Consider the following 20,428-nt stretch of genomic DNA (forward strand, 5'->3'; position numbering starts at 1 on the left):
GGATGTCACCAGAACTCCCAGAATACTAAGAACTACTATATTCAGCATATCATTTTATATCTTTCATTGTGATATTATATTAGTTTCCTGGAAAAAAAATTGAAACATGTCATTTTCTCCAAACTGCATGTCTGTACACTAATCCTGATCAAACTTGAAACTGTCAAAACATAACTCTGTTATGAGTCCATAACAGAGTCATGCGGAAACACATACGTCTGACAGCAGCTTCCGGTTGTTGCTGCCAGATTTTTGTCTCAGAATGCATCTACAAGAGCTTTTCAAGAACTTGACTGCAAAACAAGTATTTCCACAAGAAGTAGGCAAGAAAGGCAAGATCTTTCCTCGCATGTGAGCCTTAGATTTTGGTGGTCCTGGAGAAATGTTAGCACATGGACACAACAGGCTAGACTATTTTCCCTGACCCTGTGTAGGTGCTTGCTGTAGCTACCAAAAATTCAGGCAGAATCAAAGTAGGTGTATTCATCCATATTTGGACACCAGAAGTTCCAATCAAATCAACAGTTAAATTTAACCTCTAAAAGTGTTTTGGAATTAGTACCACGAAAGAAGTCTTAAGAGTTAAGCACAATTTACTCTTTAGTACACTAACTTGTTTGAACTGACACTCACTCCTTGAAATCCTCACATTGTTTTTATTTTTGCAACATCACTTTGTCTGATTCCTCTCCTACTTGTCCTTAGCCATTGCTCCATTTCTTTACTCATTCTTTTTTCCTCTGGGAAATGTTGATAATCCAAGTGCATTGTCACTGGCCTTTTCTACTTCTAAGCTTTTCCCATCCTGGATAAGCTTATTCAGATCTATGTCTGTGCCTAACGATTACACTGAGATCGTTCCAACTCTACATATACAACCTCAGAGTTCTATAAATAGCTAGAAATGCCTATTACCCAGTGACTGAAAATGTTCTATGTGAACATTTCGTGAAACTCAACATGCACTGAAAACACGTTAGTCTTCTGCTGACGTGCTGCTCTTCTCTGTTTGCCTGACAATTTCCTACTTCTTGTTCATGCCCAGTTTAAATGATAGGGCACAACAGGAAACCAGGAGAGAGGAATCTGCTGAGACTTCTCTCAGCCCCCTAACGTTTTACATTTATTAATCACTAAATCATATTAACTAGACCTTTTGCCTGCCTCTGCTTTATATTTCCACCGTCGCTGAAAATTAAAATTAAAATAAATAGGCTTGTATCCAGAAATATATTTATCTTGCATTTATATTTCTTTGTTAAACATGGACTCTTAACTGATGGCTTTCACTGGTGGGGATGGAACGAACACCCACCAACTGTCATTATTTCTTAAATGAAAACACTTTTTTAGCAAACTAATAAACTGATCTTCGTAATTTTATTTTAATGTATTAATAAATATTCATGTATTAATAAACACATATTAATTTTATTTATTTCACCATGAATGAATACAAACCTAATCACAGATTGATATTAGTATAAGGATTGGTCAAACTAAGGCTTTGGCTATGGCAAAAGATCCTTTTTCTCCCAGTCTCTTTACACGATTCCCTTCCAGCTATGCCCTGCATGAGGAGTCAGCAAATCACAGGCCACAGGCCACATCCATCTTACGGCCCATTCACTTACATACTGTTTATAACTGCTTTCCTACCTCAATGAAAGGATGGAATTGAGATGCCCAAGTCCACAAGGCCTAAAATATTCACCACCTGGCCCTTTGCCGAAGAAACTTGCAATGTCTGCCTTATACCATAACCAGAATATCCTAATACTCAAATCTAATCTGGTGACTCCCCTGCTCAAAATTTTCCAACCAATCACATGAAGTAAACACTGCCGGCTCCCACTCCAATAGCCAGTCCTCGTTCTTTCTTTCTGGAGAAACACGGTTCTATTGGGGAGGTTATCATCCCAGCAACCCTCCTCAGATCCAAAACAAGAAATGACTCTATGCTCATCACAGTAATTACATTTTCTTTCTCAGTGACCGGTTTGGGAATGAGCATGTAGTGTAACCCAGCCAATAAAATGTTACAGGAAGTCTCCTGCAAGCTTCTCAGTTGTCCCCCTCTTTAAAGAAAACACCTGAAGAAAAGAAGCCCTTCCAGCTTTTAGATATTGCCTTGTGAGACCATGATGCTTGGGGCTGTGGCTAAAGAACCAACCATCAAAGGAGAAGAACAAAACACTGCCAAAAGCACAGCTGACAAGCGAGTCTGATATCACTGAACCACAAAGGCAACTCTGGTTCCTACCGTTTTAGCCCGTTAGTGAGGTCATGTGGTATGTGCAGCCAAAAACATTCTCCCTGAGAATTTTCCCATGGCCAACAAGATAAGACTTACTCATTGCTATGCTATTAAACAGTCTTTCCTAAGCTTGCTTTAGCTAGATATTTATTTCATCCCAACCCCTCCCATACCACGTTTTGTTTTTTTTTTTTGCAGTAGCAAAATTTAACTGCTCATAAGTCCTGCAAAGTTCACGCAAGTGTCTTACCTTTGGCATATGCTGTTCCTGCTGCCAAACATGTAGTCTTCTTAGACATTTTTCCTTCAGCCCATGACATTTTCTGACCAACTCATTCTGCAACGCTTTGATTCTTTTCTGATCTTCCTTCTGCTAAAACTGCTATCTTCGTACATGTTTCCTCTATTAAGTATCACCCTTCTGTCTCTTTACCTGGCAAACTTCTACTCACTCAACATGTTTAACCTTAATTCTTAATCACTTTCTCAAGGCTTTCATTCTTCCTCATAGACTTCAAGTGTCTGGCACACAGTGAGCATAAGGAATACATAATAAATACCCAGTATAAACTACTAAAAGGCATCTGGAACACAGTAAGCACTGAATAAGTGAGTAAATAATAAAAATGACAGTGATAATGACAAGTGCCTGACTGTAACTTTTAAATGTTGCACTCTAACATTAGAAAAAATGCTTAGTACCTAAAGGATACCTGATAGTTATGTGTTAAGCAGACAAGCAAATAAATGAATAAAAATGTTTTCTTTTATAATTATTCTTTAAAAACACAGAAACTATATAGGGATAGCTTTATTCTGTTATGAGCACCTTCAAGACCAAAACTATGACTATTCCATGTTTGTGTCTCCTGCAACTTGCAAAAATCTAACTTATTCTAATGAAATTACTGTTTGTTTGACAATTATCCAGCAGACAGAAGAACACATCTTGTTCTAACAAAGTAAATATACATTTGGTTTCAACTTGTGATCAATGAAATTGATAATAGGGAAACCTTGTTGGTGTAAGAATATGTAATATAAACTGTACAACAAAAAATTGTTGTTCTGACTTCTGTAGTCAGAGGTTCCTTGACAAGGTAATCTCCTATTGGTATTAATGCACACTGGCTACATTTTGCATTCTCATTGCTATGTGTTTATGGTTCAGAAAGGTATTGTTGAGCTACCATTTTTAAAGATAGTTACTCTATTAGTGATCCCTTTAATTGTTAATTTTCTTAAATCTTGCATTTTAACTTTATCTCTTGGATTATTATTATTATCCCATCTGGTGTCTGTGTTTGGATATTTCTGTCTGGCTGGTTGTACTCCCGGGCCTGGGGGACGTTCCCATTCCCAGATAGACATAGAAGCCCTTCAAATCATTCCCCTTTCTTCACCAGTGAATAGAATGTTCATAATAGACATCAGTTCTACCCAGATATATATTTTAGGTTTGAGAAACTGATTAACTTGATCAGCTAATCCTAAAGGATCATTTAATAATGAGCTTAATTTTATTTTTATTTTTGGAAACGTTTTACTTCAGTACTAGTAAGTGGGGTATTAACAAAGTCAATATCTCCCTGCCCCAAAGGAACCTTCCTTAGCGGGAACAATTTTGAGTCTTCATCTGGATCTCCAGGGAGAAAAGGGAGTTTTTTTCAAATATCCCTTTTGCATTGTTCCAACTCTCTTTCAAATTAGGATGCAGGTGTTTAGGGCTTAGGGATCTCAACACTTGAGCTTCTGATCAATCTGCATCTCCCACTGCCCCCGCCCCCACCCCCCAGGTCCCAGTCATCTTGGGGAAAAGAAGAGGGGGACACAGGAGAGCGGATCCCAAGGTTCCTTTTTCTTCTCGAGAGGTCCAGATGTTTTGCCTTCCTCATTTCCCATTTGAAGGAAAAACAGGACGGGTTCCTGGAAGCCAACAAAGAGCATAATCCCTTTCCTCAGATGTTATTGTTCACACAGATTACTAAAATCTGACAAAACCAGCCCTCATTGGAGCCAAATTTCAATCAAAACACTGAGGGCTGGTGAATTGGTTCATATAAAGCAAGAAATTTTAATCATTTTCTTCTTTCCCTTTCCTTTAGTTTTGGAATTATTTTTCCAGTTCTTTAACATTTGTCCCAGCGGACTATCTAGGGGGATTTCAAGGGGGTCCTCCTGAACTCCCTTCCTAGGCCTAGACTGCTTATTACCCATTCTAGGTTGCCAGGTGAGCTGTGTCGTCTCCTCCTAAAGTGCTCAACCATCTATTCTGGAGTTTCTTGCAAGCATTAGGACTCACTTTGTATCTTGAGATACGTCTTGGCCACACACACTCAACCTCTGATAATTGCCGCAAACCCCAATGCAGTACTTATAGTCCAATTTTCCTACTTTGGCTCATGCATGAGGTTGCCAGATCACTACAGGTGGTACCTGTCTGTTCAGTGTCTCCTCCTCTCGGTCTCAGATAATGGTCTCAGGTTTATCTGCAGAGCAGCAGGAACCAGGATTGCCCAGCCAGAGTGAGCCACCTAAAAGTGGGTGGGATGCATCCCTCCCTCCAATGGGGGTCCAGTCCCACAGTCGCAGGTCTCTCAGATGAGCCCCCATGGCTGTGGAAGACAGAATCGTCCCTCCTTGGTTTTGTTGTTAAAGCACAACATGGAGATTCAGAGATTGGGGTAGTGAAACAGCTCTTTTAATCTCATTCTTACAAAAACGGATACATATCGGTGAGCAGGCACACCCCATTGGCTGAGTACTTTATAGGTTACATCACTTTCCTGGATGACATCTAAGCAATAATTTGGTAAACAATAAAAATAAGGTAAAACACAAGCAGTTCCTACTCAAATAAGGTAAAATATATGTTTCCGAATTCTGATTGGATCTAAATGCCCACCAAAGAACGTCTGCCAAAAGAGAAAGCCAGCTAAGAAAGGAGGAAGAACCAGGAAGTGAAGCAAATCACCATTTTGAAAATAAATCACCATTTTGTTTCTTACAGTAAGGAGTCAACAAACGTTAACATTGATATTATTATGTATGTCTTTGTTTCCTTATGTCTTTAAAATGCAGACTGGGCCAGGGCAATATCTCTCACCTGTAATCACAGCACTTTGAGAGACTGAGGCAGGAAAATTAACTGAACCCAGGGTTTTGAAAACAGCCTGGGCAACTTGGCGAGACCTCATCTGTATACAATAAGGAAACAATTAGATGGGTGTGGAGATACAAGACTGTAGTCCCAGCTACATTGAAGGCTGAGGTGGAAAGATCATCTAAGCCCAGCACTTTGAGGCTGTGGTGAGCCGTGAGGATGCCACTGCACTCCAGTCTGGGTGACCAAGTGAGACCCAGACTGAAAAAATTAAAATCATAAGGCAGACTGTTATGGCTTGATTTGTATTTTAGACATCCCTTCCTCACAAAGTCCTAACCCTGACATAATATGTTTCAAGTTATAAGCCACTACATTTGAGGTAATGTGGTCAGAGCACAGTCAATAAGGACAAGTCTATCAGGCTTCACCTTCTGACCCTGCCTTTCTTTCTCGCTTCCATCACCTTCTCCAGACTTGCTTCAACCACACTGGCTGCCTCTCTAACCTCCTCAGGCTTAAATTCAAGGCCTCCAAGTCCGAACCAGAGGTACCTTCTCCCTGACACACTGCATTAATCAGTGTTCTCCAGATAAACAGAACCGTATAGTATAGACAAATTTAGATATAAACATATAATAGGAGATTTATTATGGTAAAAGTTCTATACAATTATCTAAAGACCAAGAAGCCCAACAATATGCTGTCTGCAAACTGGGAACCGGGCAAGCTGGTAATGTTATTCAATCTGAGTTCAAAGGCCTGAGAAGCAGGGGAGCAGATGGTGTACGCCAAGTTCAAGATCAATGGCCTGAGAACCAGAAGTGGGGCAATGCTGGAATAAGCCCTAAAGACCAAAGGCCCAAGTATCAGAAGATTCTATGACCAAAGGCAGGAGAAGATGTACGTCCCAGCTCAAGGAGAGATTTTTACCTACCTCTGCCTTTTTTTCTGTTTGGACCCTCTACAGACGAGATGATGCCCTCCCACGTTGGTGAGTATAGAACTTCTCTACTCAGTCTATTAATTCTCATACTAACATTGTGGGGAAATGCCCTCATGGACACACTCAGAACTGTTTTACAATTATCTGAGCCCTTAGATTAGCCAAGCTGACACATAAATTTAACCATCACAAATCCACTCCTGGTCAACTCAGCAACAATGTGTTATCTCTCTAAACCAGACTTCAACTCTAAATAAAGGCCAAAAAAAGGTCATCATTCTGCTTATTGTGCAACTGTTTAGGCTAAACTAAAAACCTCACCAATTCCTTCCCTAGAAGAGAGGGCAAAATTTTTTAGGGATATTTACTCTACTGATACCCAATAACTTAAATGTTTCTGATATAAAGTCTGAGATATTTTGTTTGGTAGGAAAATAAGAGAGAAAATAAAGATCAAACACAAACAACAATATCAGAATAGCCATGACCAATTATTCTTTCTGAACTGGTCACATGACTCACCTTGGTACTTATATCTTCTAATACATATTCTGAATTTTCTTATCCTTCAGTAAGAACCACAGCTGGTCTTGCTTCTTTACCTGGCAAAGTGATCAAAATCTTTATTCCTGAAATTTTTGTGTAATACCTGGATTGTGTGGTTGTAGTTTTCCACTGACCTAAATCCCAGGGTATAGCCATACTGAGATGCCCTAAGCGATCACCTGTATTCTGGAGATAATCATTTTTACCTGCATTGAAGAGTATTGGTCCTATGTCTCCTTGTTAAACTGAATAAAGCACCTCAGCCAATACCATAACTCCCTTCCTGGTTTATTGACTCAGGCATGCGAAGTCGAAAGTGGCCAGTGGCATTCTTAATGCCAAGTTCATAAATGCTGTGTGCTCTGGTGGAATTACTCCTTTATCCAGATCCACTAGGCCAGCAGACTGTCAAGTGGTGAGAAGAGGAATCAACAATCTTCCTAGTGTGCAGGGGTAGTGATGACTGGTGCCAATTCCATTTCTATCCCCTGATTCCTGGACTTGTGAATCCTGGCTGCAAGAGAAACAGCACCATACATCGGATGCTGATTTAGAGCATTTACTGTTTTCTGGAGAACCGTGACCCTACCCTGTAGGTATTGCCACCTACCTGTCTAACTAAGCCTTCCAAAAAAACTCAAGTTTTGTATTAAGCCAGCTGCTTCATGATGTGGGAAAATGGTAAGACTATGAATTCCAGAAGCATAAGCCCAGTGGCTCGGAAGTGAGTTATTTGATCAGAAGCAATGCTCTTTAAAATAACGTAATTGTGAATAAGGCATTCAATGTCTCCACAGATGGCAGTTTGAACAGAAGCACTACAGACAGGGAAGGTCAATGCACATCCAGAGTAAATGCCTATTTACTAGAAAGTATGTCCCTTCTATGATGGAAGGCACCCAGTGAAATCAGTGTAACACTGATCACTGTTAGTGGCTGGCTGATCACTCTGTGAAATGGTAGAAAATTAAAGTCTGAGAGGTATTGCTTGGCTAACTAACTGGTTCTCAGCCCAGGTTTCTAATTAAGAACATATGGCCAGTTTGAGGTAATTCCATGGCCTGTGCCCTTCCTACAGACTCTGTATATTGGTCAGCATGGAATCATCCAAGGTGTTTTCATTAATTGCCCCCACGTGATTCTAAGGTGGAGTCAGAGCCAAGCACAAGAGCACCCAGATACGTTTGTGATGGTTGAGTTCAGAAGAGAGGTCACCTGGACTGCTCTGCTTGGGTTTGATCAGGCAGGTCAGTGGGGTCATATTCTCATTGCTGTAGCAAAAACTGCTGCTTGTGGCAAGAGAGGACACTTGAGGGCAGGAAATAAGAATCACACACTTCGTCTCCATGTAAGAGCTCCTGAATCTGTCTTCTGTGACAAAAGACAGAGAAAGATGGACTTTTTCCGGACTTCTGGGTTCTCCTGTCTGTGATGGTAGCAAGTGAAGAATTGTGCTTATGTCTTTAAAGGTATATTCTGGCTGGACGTGTTGATGCACACAGGTAATCTCAACATTTTGGGAGGCTGGGGCAAGAGAATAGCTTGAGTTCAGGAATCTGAGACCAACCTGGACAACACAGCAAGACTTTGTCACTACAAAAATAAATTTTTTAAGTAGCCAGGAGTGCTTGCGCATGCCTAAAGTTCCAGTTACTTGAAAGGCTGAGATGGAAGAACTGCCTGAGCCCAAGAGGTCAAGGCTCTGATGGTGGTGCAACTGCACTCCTGCCTGGGTGACAGACACTCCGACTCAAAAAATAATTAAATTACAAATTTAGGGCATGTTCTCAACAGGTAGGTGTGACTTTTCCTGATAATTTCACCTGAGAAGAAATTCCAGCGGAGGAGAAAGGGAAAGAGAAATAGCTGGTTCTCAGGGAAATGTGTTCCAGGTTAGGAGCTGGGCCCACCTTTCTTACTGGATGTCATATTTTTAGAACTTGCAAACATTTACTTCTCTACTTGTGATGGTCCTGTCTAATAAGTTTCTTTTAACTAGTTTGTGTTCTTGTGATATTCAAGGGTTGTGAAAAAGAACTTCTCACTACATGCTAGAGTCTTCTCTCTATTGTTCATTCAAGCTGCTTAGCTGCCATAAACTGCTGTCACCATGAATTTATGACCTGCAGTATTAAAAATGCTCCTTTGTGGCTGGGAGCATGGAAAGGCATGGATCTACAAGCTTCCTCTTGGAGATGGGGTAGATCCTCACATCTACATGTAATAGTTACATTTTGTCTGAATGCTCCATCAGCTCCACGAAGAACATAGTTAACAAAATGCACATTTAAACAAGACGGCAGGTACCGTCCAGAATAACTCAGGAAGGTTTGAATAAAGAATAATTAGAACACACTTGCTCTCTAGGATGCTAAAAAAAGACAATTAAAATACACTATTAAAGATTACAGAACACTGGAGATACCTGTAGCTGTAATTCTGCATAAAACCTGTATTTCTTCATTTTTAGGTTCAGATTATAATTTACTATTTGGCGAGTAATACTGTAGCACTGATGTTGTGTCATTCACACGTCTTGGAACCTGATACCAATAGATCCTACTACAGTTAATGTTAATATTATTAACTTGGTTAAGTTGCTATCTGACATTTTTTTCACTATAATGTCAATTTTTTCACTATTAATATATACCTTGAGAAGATTTACCAAAGAACATGTCATTTAATCTGGACGCTCTCCTTTTTTCTCGGGTTCTCTTTGCGAGTAACTTGATTTAGAAAATGAAGATTCATTTAACTTGTCAGAGAAACTGAGAAAACCCCAGGTTCTGCAACTTGGCATATGTCTTGACAAAATATTCTCCTTGGGCCAGAGGCACTGACATCACTGACAAGTTTGCTAAAAATGCAGGATGTAGACCAGGCACAGTGGCTCACACCTGTTATCCCAGCACTTCGGGAGGCAGAGGCGAGGACTGCCTGAGTACAAGGATTCAAGACCAGCCTGGGCAACTTGACAATACCTTGTCTCTACTATACATCAAAAAATTGGCCTGGTATGGTGGTGTGCACCTGTGGTTCCAGCTAGTTGGAAGGTCAAGGTAGAAGGATTGCCTGAGCCCAGCAAGTCGAGGCTGCAGTGGCCATGAGTATGCCACTGCACTCCAGCCTGAGCAAGAGATTCCCCCCACCCAAAAAAAAAAAATGCAGGATGTCGTGCCAGGCACAATGGCTCATGGCTGTCATCCCAGCACTTTAAGAACCTGAGACAGGATAACAGCTTGAGCCCAGGAGTTTGAGACCAGCCTAGACAACATAGTCAGACCTCACCTCTACAAAAAAATTAAAAGAATGACCCTGGTGTGGTGGTGAGTATTCCCAGCTAATTGGGAGGCTGAGGTTGGGTGCTTTCAGACCATTATTTCGAGGCTGCAGGCTGTGACTGTGCTGCTGCACTACTCATGGGTGACAGAATGAGACACTAACTAAAAACCAAAATGCTGAAACGCAGGCTTTACCCCAGATCTTCTGAATCAGAAGCTGCATTTTACCAATATTCAGTTCATTACTGTATACATTAAAACCTGAGGGAGACCTTCTAACTCACTGTTTTTATTTGAGGAATATATACAGTTTATCCTGTGTGATGTAAATATAGCACTTTAAAATGTGCATGCCTGTGTTGGTATCTAAGTTTTATACCATGTCATTGACAAAACAATAGTATCTATACTGAATAAGTGGATCTTACTTCATCCTCTTGTCTCAGAGTTAAGGAATATATTAGAGAATATTCTTGTGTTAAAAAAATTATCTTATTGGATAATTCCCATTGACATATCAGTTAGAACCTGGTCTCTTCACACTCCCGTTTCACCTAGGGCCCATGCCAACTTGGTAAATATGTGTTGTTTTTATTTTATCTTATTTTGAGTTGGAGTCTCACTCAGTCGCCCAGACTGGAGTGCAGTGGCCGCTCCCGGCCACCGCAGCCTCGCCTGCTGGGCTCTGGCGATCCTTCCGCCTCAGCCTTCCAAGTAGCCGGAATTACAGGCACGCGCTACCATGCCCGGCTGATTTTTAGATTTATTGTAGAGATGAGGTCTCGCTGCCCGGGCGGGTCTCAAACCCGCGGGTTCAGGCAATCCACTCACCTCAGCCTCCCAAAGGCGCAGGATTACAGGCTGAGCCACCAAGCCCAGCTATGTGTTGTTATAGACATTCAGGGATGTGGCCACAGAATTTTCTTCAAAGAAGTAGAAATGCCTGGACTCTGCTCAGTGGATTTTGTACAGGAATGTGATATTAGAAAACCCACAGAAACCAGGTTTCCCTGGGTGAGGACAATCTCAACACAATTTCTCCTCCATGTCCTTTCTTTGGAAGGAAGATTTCATGTCCTTTCTTTGTAGGGAAATTACATTTGAATATAAATGTAAACATTATTAAAAACATTGTGTCAGCACGTTGAAACATTAAAGATTGAGCACCCTTTATAACAGGAATACAAATGAGAGTCAGCATTTTTGAATTCATCAATACAATTAGTCACATTAACAGAATCAATAAGAATGTCATATGACCATGTTCATAAATTTAAGATATTGTGATGCTTCTACAAAAAATTATATATTTAAACAATAAGGACTTAGCGTAAAATATTTCTGACACAAGAAAAATGTACAAATAAAAAGTAATTACACTACACGGGAAGGAATGTTCGACAGTATTATTAATAATCCTCTAATCAGTTTACAAATTGAGTTTGACAGTGATATAGATACCATCTGTTTGTGTTCTTGAGATAAAAATGTTCTTGCAAAGAAAGTATTTGAATTAAAAATCCATAGAAAGTCTAAAAAGAAAAATAGGGTGACATCATATATAATAAGGACTTGGAAAGTAAAGTACTGTGAGGATGACTTTAAAAATAAACTGAGAAAACAAGGGAAAACAAAGTTTAAAAGTAGAATGATATATATGGAAATACACTATACAATAAAAGCCACAGTGGTGGAGGAGAAGACGTGGCCTTGCTGGGTCTCACTAGAGACTGAAGCTCACACATGTGCAGAGGAGACTTTGTCTTCCAGTGTGTTTGCTTCCTGCAGGTCATGCCTTTCACCCATGTCAGGGAGAGATGACTGAGATCTTCCGAGTGTTCAGAGACTTGTGGTTAATGTCTATGCACTGTGAGTCCTTTAGCATGTCAGTTCTGATAAAAGAGGAACCAATACTCTATGCAACAGAAGGCTTATCACATTTTAAGTTAGTGATGGATAAAGTTCTAAAATTATATTCTGCCACTGAATTATTTAGGAAGCATAGAATGTGTTGTTATAGTTAAATAAAACGTGTGGAATTACACTTTTATTATCTAAATAGTTTCAAGTTGATGTTGTCAAGCACATGGTTTCTGTAGTTCAATGTCCACCATAATTGGATACTCCCTTATTAAGTCCCTTCCTCTTTCCCTTTCATTATATCTTCAAACAGAAGAATGACTTTAAAAGCAGCTATTGGTAACCAAATCTCTCAGGTGTGTTTCTTTGTTTCCACTGACCCCTGTTCTTTAAAGATATTTTAAGTATCCAATTCTAGCTTTAATAATTTTTATCAGCATTATTAATACTCAGTTCTGTTTTCTGGGAAAATATTAAGTTTTGGAAATACCCTCAGTGCTTTTGGAATTTTTTCTTTGTATTTTAAATATATATAGACTTAGGGGATCACTGTCATCCAGGTTGGAATGCACTGCAGCCTGAACCTATGGGCTCAGGCAATCCTCCACCTGAGCCTCCTGAGTAGCTGGAGAACACAGGCACACCCATGCCCAGTTTTTGTTTTTTGGGTTTTTTTTTTTGGTAGAGGTGAGGTATTTGTATGTTGCTCTTGAACACCTAGTCTCAAGAGACACTCCTACCTTAAGCTCCCCAAAGTATTGAGATTACAGGCATGAGCCACCAGGCCTGGCCCCTCACTGCCTTTAGGTGTTTTCTTCCTCTTCAGTGTTATGCAGTTTCACTATTACTTCTTTTAATACAGTTATACCTTTTTTCTCATCTATTTTTGACATATTTCATTTCTAAATTTAGGGATTCATATCTGGTTTTCAATTAATTTAGAAATCCACAAATCATCAATTCTTTGTATACTACCTTTCACTGTTTTTACATATTTTAGTCAAACCATTACATAAATGGTTGAGGAAATGGTTTACAGATTCACATTCTAGTCTCCACTTCTGTTGAACTGTAATTATATTTTGTACTTGGTCTTTATGTTAGGTCAAAAGCCCAGCAAGGCCTCCCAAATGTTAGGTCAAAATCCCAGCGGGGCCGCCCAAATGTTAAGTCAGACCAGACAGGGTTGTCTGCGATCCGATGCCACACAAAAGATTCAAGGAATACCACAGAAGTTAGATTGGGAAACATTGTTTATTTAGAAAGTAAATTAGAGATATTCACCTCCCCAAGGTAGGGGAGGGGGCCAAAGCTAGGAAACATGGTGACCAGAGCTCAAAACATGTGAACCAGGCAGCCACACTGAAGTTGATCAAAGCAATGGCCAATGGCTGAAGGTGAATACTTTTAAACTTTCCCTTTGACACGTGTGTGGCAGCTCACTGAGGTGACTGGGTGGTGGTCTGTCCCACAACATCACAAAGGAAACAGGTAAGCACAGGTACTGACGCCTCAATGATGGACAGCAGGCAGATGGGTGGGTTAGTCACGTGGCTGTTGCCATGTTGATGGGGTCTGTGTCATGAAGGTCATGAAGGGCTGATTAGGCTGACTTGTTTACAAAACAAGTTAGAGGAGGTTGGAAAACAATTATCAATAGCCACCTTCAGAAAACGGGTTCTGTCCTTGGCTAGGGAGCAAGTCAAGCAATGCTAAGAAAATTGACAAAACTAGGCAGGGTCAAAATGGCTGTGCTTTGGTATGATTCTACTTTATGTCCTTTCACTTTACTCTTTGTGAGTATACAAACTGCGCTCAATATTTCAGCTCCTCATTCTGTTATCAGCTCAAACTTAATGTTTACCTGTATATTGTATATTAAGTTGATGTATTACATTTTTGCTTATTTTTTGTTCGGCCTTTTCCAAATATGGCTAGCCAACCTTGTAGTGTCTTTTGTTATTTTCACATTTATTTATTTATTTTTATAAACAACATGGGTTTGACCTGCACAGGTCCACTTTTTTCAATATATACACTGGAATTTTTTTTTCTGATTTGTGATCATTAAAAAAAAAAAATCTCGCAGACAAACCTTAGTTTAGAAATATATTTTAACAATATGTCATGCATGCATCAGATACAATTATATTATAGTCTATTTTACCATTTACTACCATAAAACATATACAAAACTGTCATACGAAGGCAAACTTAAAATGTATGCACTTACAAGTTATACATCGCACCATCAGCAGTTGAGAAAGTGTAAATAAATGTAAATGCAGTATTAACTCATAACTGCATAAAATTAGCTATGGTACATACTGTATAATTTAATAATTTTGTCGCCACCTCCTGTTGCTATGTGGTGAGCCCACGTGTTGTTTAACACACATGATGCTGACGCTGATTCTGTTTAACACACGTGATGCTGATGTTCTAGATGAGCACTTGGTCTCTCTAGAGCCAATCAAGAAAATTATAAAAATGACAGTGTATACGGCAAAAAGGTATGGAAGGAAGGGTGTCAAGACATAAATCTTGAAGGCATTCACGAGATAAGAGGCATCACAGCAGAGGACTTAGCAGCAGACGACTTGATGGAGACAAGTGCTTTCGACCCAGTGCTGGAAAGGACACAGAAAAGGCTGGGCGTGGTGCCTCATTCCTGTATTTCCAGTTCTTTGGGAGGCAGAGTGGAGATAACTGCCTTAGTCTACAGCTTCTAGGCCAGCCTGGGCAACTTGGCACAACCTCGTCTCTACAATAGATCAAAAAATCAGCCAGGCGTGGTGGCGCACGCCTGTAGTTCCAGCTCCTTGGAAGGCTGAGGTAGAAGAATCACCTGAGCCCAGCAGGTTGAGGCTGAAATGGCCTCCAGCCTGGGAAACAGAGTGTGAAACAGACTTTAAAAAAGACACAGAAATAGGAAGGCCAGAAAACAAATCAGCACGAGGCAGGCTGGCAGAAGGGATCTGATCATTGTAGATTGCTTTGACTTATTTCGTCACACGGACCCTTTTTACAACAGGGCACTGAAACTCAAGCAAACAGTGGAAAAAGACTTGAGACCATAGAGACACGTTTTTAGAGAAATGAAATGTGAAAACATCAGGCAGAAACTAAGATGTGTTTCTCTATAGCCACACCCAGTGTCTCGCCTCTCCTGCCTCCCGTCCACCCCCCAAGACAGCAAGTCCAGCCCTTATTCTTCCACTTCATTCTCAGCTCCTCATCATGAAGACAAGAATGAGGAGCTTTATGATAGTCTGCTTTCATGTAATGAATAGTAAGTATGTTTTTTCTTATTTTTTTCCTTTTCTACTGTGGCAGTTTTTTGACCGTTGGGTCCCTTCCTCCCCCTTCACAAGTTCCTAGCGTCAGCTAGTCTCATTTTTATGTCTGTAGGTACCCAGTGTTTAGCTCTCACTTATATGTGAGAGCGTGCAGTATTTTATTTTCTCCTTCTGGATTAATTTGCTTACATTATTGTAAGAACACAATATATACTACACATAGCATATAAAATATGTCAATGGACTGTTTATGTAAACTCCACATGCAGAATCAATGCAGTTTCTTCACTCTAAATATTTTCTGTCTCTTGCCTAGAGCCATAAACTTACTCTAAGAGAAACATTTATTGTTAATTATGAGATTAACAATTTGTTGAAATCTCAAAAAAATAAAACAAAAGCCAAAACAACCCCTAGACTTGTAAAGTCTCCCAAGTAATCAACTGAACAAACTGGCCCAGTAAAATCAATAAAAGTAATTATGCTAATTATACAAAGTAAAAGGAATGATAATATAAAAATGTACTCAATGGTATTCTTCAGTTATGAAGGGAAAAAAGATTGTACTACAAAAAGTAACTAAATACACAGTGAATTTTATCTCCACAGTGCTTTCTGAACACCATTAACTTTTATTTTTAAAAATCCTTGAAATTTCTAAGTAGGTCAAATAACACTTTATGAACATGAAACAGTGAATCTTATATTAGGTCTTGCATGAATAAGCGGCAAGTAAAAAACAGGATATTCATAGGGAGATTCTAAGCCAGAAGCCATTAGATATTAGTGGAATCAACTGAATGTAAAGCAGAGAATACTGATTTACTTTCAGATTACAAATAATTTCTTTTGTTCCAATAATGTTCTTCCCTACTCAAGTTAGGCACACATTCATACACACAAACTCAACTTTCTCTTTTCTTGTTCTTCTATAAAGCTTTGGAGTGATATATTTGTATATTTCATTCAGTATAAATTAAAATTAAAAATCCGTATCTGTACTGTAGGCCAAGAGAAGTACAATATGTACATAAAACTATGTAAATTTTTACAATAATCAGGATTCAGAAAGGTATGTCTTATAAATATACTTCTGTATAATCTTGATTACAATCATCATAACGACCCATAACTATAAAAAAAGGAGAAAATAAAACATGGAAAAAAGGACACTAGAGATATCATTCTGTAAGTCATTCAATAGTAAATGGTCATCATTAACCTATAGTCTTGAGTAAGATGGACTATATTAACACTAGTGGCAGGATAACACTTTATTCTGTGCACAACAATCTTTAGTGCTTTATAAGAAATTCCAGTTATTGAAACAAATTAAATTCATAGTCTAAATAAACATTCCAAATTTAAGTGTATGCTCGCTAGCAAAAACAGATTACAAACATTCAAGAAGCATTTCTGTTCTCCTGATAGTATGTTGTATGTGAGTATAGCTTTCTTCGGTTTTCAAAACCGAAGCTAATGATTTACTAAACATAAATTTACAATATATACCTTTTAAGAGAGCAATTATCTTTTCTCTGATGTCTATGAAAATATCTCTATACCATATCAAATTACACTTAGGGCTTGTAAGTGTTGATATTATGAAGATGCATCAAGATATTAATAGTCTGGCCTCATCTGTTTCTTAATATGCAACTGGTAAGACAATTGATTTCTAAAACTCTGAATGTTTGTCTTTTATTCCATTGCCAAAAAAGGTTACACTGAGCATCCACCTCATGCAGACATACAATACTGCTCAAAGTGAGCCACAAAAAACCTCTCCACTTAGATCTTTTACTGCATCTTACATTTCAGTGTCCATCACTCATGGAAAAGTTGAGATGAATGACACTCACCTAGTATAGAAGGGACTATCATAGCTCTAATGCAGCGATAACTGACCACATGCTTTTACATAAACACTAGGAACAAAGACATAGTATCAAGTGAGTTGAGTTACATCATTAATATTTGCTTTTCAAAAAATCCTCAAATTCTGTCAATGCAAAAACAAAAGTATACATGGAATATACTTATGATTTCCTAAAAAAAAAATCAATCTTCTGATCCTATTCAACATGTAAGCAAATAATTTATCTACTTGTTTTGACTTTGAATTAGTGTACTGTCTGAATGTATGAGTGCCATAGTGCTTTACAGTATGAATTCTGTTTATTTACACTTGATTCTTATTAAATAAGTTTCCACATATATTGCATCTGTAAAGTTTTCAGTCTGAATATCCTGGCGTTTCCTACAGCATATTATTTTGAACAAAGGTCATTCCACATTCATTAAATTTGTAGAGGTTCTCTCCAGTGCAAATTATCTAATGTCAAATTAAGTTTCAGCTAGTTAAAGGTTTTAGACATTCTTTACATTTGTACATGCAAAAGACTTGTGGTAAAAGTAAAGGCAATGGTACTCTACATCTGTAAAACCTCTTACCATAAGTTCTCTATGGCTTAGATTTTGATAAATGATTTTTCAGTCATTTCGGAAAATTTACCAAGTATGAATTTTTTAATGTTGAGTAACAGTGAAAGGCTTTGTCACATTATTTACATTTGCAAGGTTTCTCTCTACTATGGATCTTTGTATGTCGAACAAGTATTGAATGAGACTTAAAGGCTTTGTCACAATCTTCACATTTGAAGGGTTTCTCTCTAGTATGGATAGTCATATGTCTAGCAAATTCATTACGAAAGCGAAAGGCTGTGTCACATTCTTTACATTTGTAGGGTTTCTCTGCAGTATGAATCTTGATATGTCGAGCAAGTTTTGAATGTAAGCAAAAGGCTTTACCACATTCTTCACATTTGTAGGGTTTCTCTCTAGTATGGTTTCTCCGATGTTGATTAAAACTTGAGTACCATTTATAGGCTTTGCCACATTCGTCACATTTGTAAGGTTTCTCTCCAGTATGGATCCTCTTATGTTCAACAAGATTTGAATGAGAGTAAAAGGCTTTACTACATTCTTCACATTTAAAGAGTTTCTCTCCAGTATGGATTCTCTGATGTCGTGAAAGGTCTGAGTAATAGTTAAAGCCTCTGCCACACTTTTCACATTTGAATCTTATCTCTCCAGTATGGATTTTTTTATGTCTATTTAGATGTGATGCATTCCTAAACATCTTCCGACATATATTACATCTGTGTGAATTTCTTCCAAAATTATCTCTCTGATGTTGACTACATTTTGAGGACTGGTTAAATGTTTTGCCATATTCATCATATTTGTGAGCCATTTCAGGAATGTGGATATTATGGTGGATAATAAATTTGGAGTGTTTATGAAAGACCTTCCCACCTTTGTTACATTGGTAATGGTTATGTGCAATAGAACAACCTATCTGCCCCTCACCCTCATGCACACTTTCCCAATCTTTTCCTAAGTGCAAATTCTTAAGGCCGAATCTTCCAGATCTTCCCAATATCACCTTTGTGAGTGACTCTTCTGTGCTCTCCTCTGCCATAAAGCCTTCAGTGTAATGAGTAGTGACAGCTACAAACAATGGAAACAAGAATTTATTCCACTTACTAGACTCAGGTGAATACTTATTACTTATCTAACATAATATTATACCATGCTAAGGGCATTTAGTACAATGTCAAAATAAAAATCACAGGTCTTCAGGCCGTTATAAACATATGAATTTAACATAATACTGACCAAATTGCCTTTGTGAGGACTCCACAAAAACAAAAAAGAGGCCGGGCTCGGTGGCTCAACCTGTAATCCCAGCGCTTTGGGAGACTGAGGTGAGTGGATTGCCTGAGCCCACGGGTTCGAGACCCGCCCAGACCTCATCTCTACAATAAATCAAAAATAAGCCGGGCGTGGTAGCGAGCACCTGTAGTTCCAGCTACTTGAAAGGCTGAGGTGGAAGGATCACCGGAGCCCAGCAGGTTGAGCCTGCAGTGGCCAGGAGTGGAGACAGAGTGAGACTCCAACTCAAAAAAAACAAAAAAAGAGTATGCAGAATCCCCAGTGAACACAATGTTAAGAAGAGGTACGTGAAAGAGGAAATTTAGTAATTTTGGTACCATAAACTCTTCACAATACAGCATGATATAATCAGATGAAAACTTCCAACTCCTGACTTCTTCCTCAGGGAATAGAGAGAAGAGTGGAACATGAGTCCACACTTCTGCCGTTTAGGGATTTACCCAAAGACTGATTTCTGTGTTCCCTTATAGAGTGCTGAAGGAGATGGTGGCATACTTGGGATGACAGGTTGGGTCTGTTGAGACTAAAAGTAAAGTATTCTTACAGCACCAGAGAGACTGCAGTACCATAGACAGACCACAGATACAGTGAATAACTATGAACACCAGAGAAGAAACACAGTCAAACTATTTAGCTGGAAGAGTAGATGCATAATTCCAGAGAAGACACATTTTAACAAATTTGAGGGGCCTGCAAAATCTCCAACTTGATCTAGACAATTCTATGAAGATCATGACAGCTCTTTTTCAAATACCAACAATGTATCACAAAGCATAGAAAGAATCAGGGGAAATTACTCAATTAAGGCAACAACAACAACAAAAATCCAGAATTCAACCCCAAAGAATTGGAGACAAACACATTCCCTGACAAAGAATTCAAAATAACCAACTTAATGAGGCTTAATAAGCTAAACAAGAATACAGATAACCAAACAAAACCAGGAAAAGAATATCAATGAGACAAAAAAGCTATTAAAACTAAGAATTTGTAGAGCTGAAAAATACAAAAAACTCTGAGAATTCACAAATGTAATGAAGAAAAACCAAAAAATCAATGAGTTTAATGGACTCAAACTAGAAAAAATACAAACATACTCCCATACTGACATATTATTATCAAAATTTAGGGCTACCTGTGGTGGCTCATGCCTGTAATCCCAGCAGTTTGTGAGGCCAAGGTAAGAAGATTGCCCGTGTCAGGTGTTTGAGACCACCCTGGGAAACATGTTGAGAATTTGTCTTCACAAAAAATCAAAAAATTAGCTGGGCATGGTGGCATGTGCCTGTAGCCCCAACTACTTGAAAGGTTGAGGCACAAGGATTCCCTACTGCTACTGGTCAAGGCTGCTACTGCTACTGCTACTCAAAGTAGGTCAAGGCTGCTACTGCTACT

The 20,428-nt window shown here is 38.9% G+C and overlaps 1 protein-coding gene across 1 annotated transcript in view; it reads right to left on the bottom strand.

Moving 5' to 3' along the window:
- LOC103258692 (protein ZNF738-like) overlaps positions 1-20,428 on the bottom strand; it is a 39,589-nt gene that overhangs the window by 979 nt on the left and 18,182 nt on the right. The gene's annotated exons all lie outside the window — the stretch shown is intronic.

The sequence above is a fragment of the Carlito syrichta genome, unplaced genomic scaffold (assembly GCF_000164805.1).
Source record: "Carlito syrichta isolate Samal-C Ts95f unplaced genomic scaffold, Tarsius_syrichta-2.0.1 Scaffold302329, whole genome shotgun sequence".
Taxonomy (NCBI): Eukaryota; Metazoa; Chordata; class Mammalia; order Primates; family Tarsiidae; genus Carlito; species Carlito syrichta.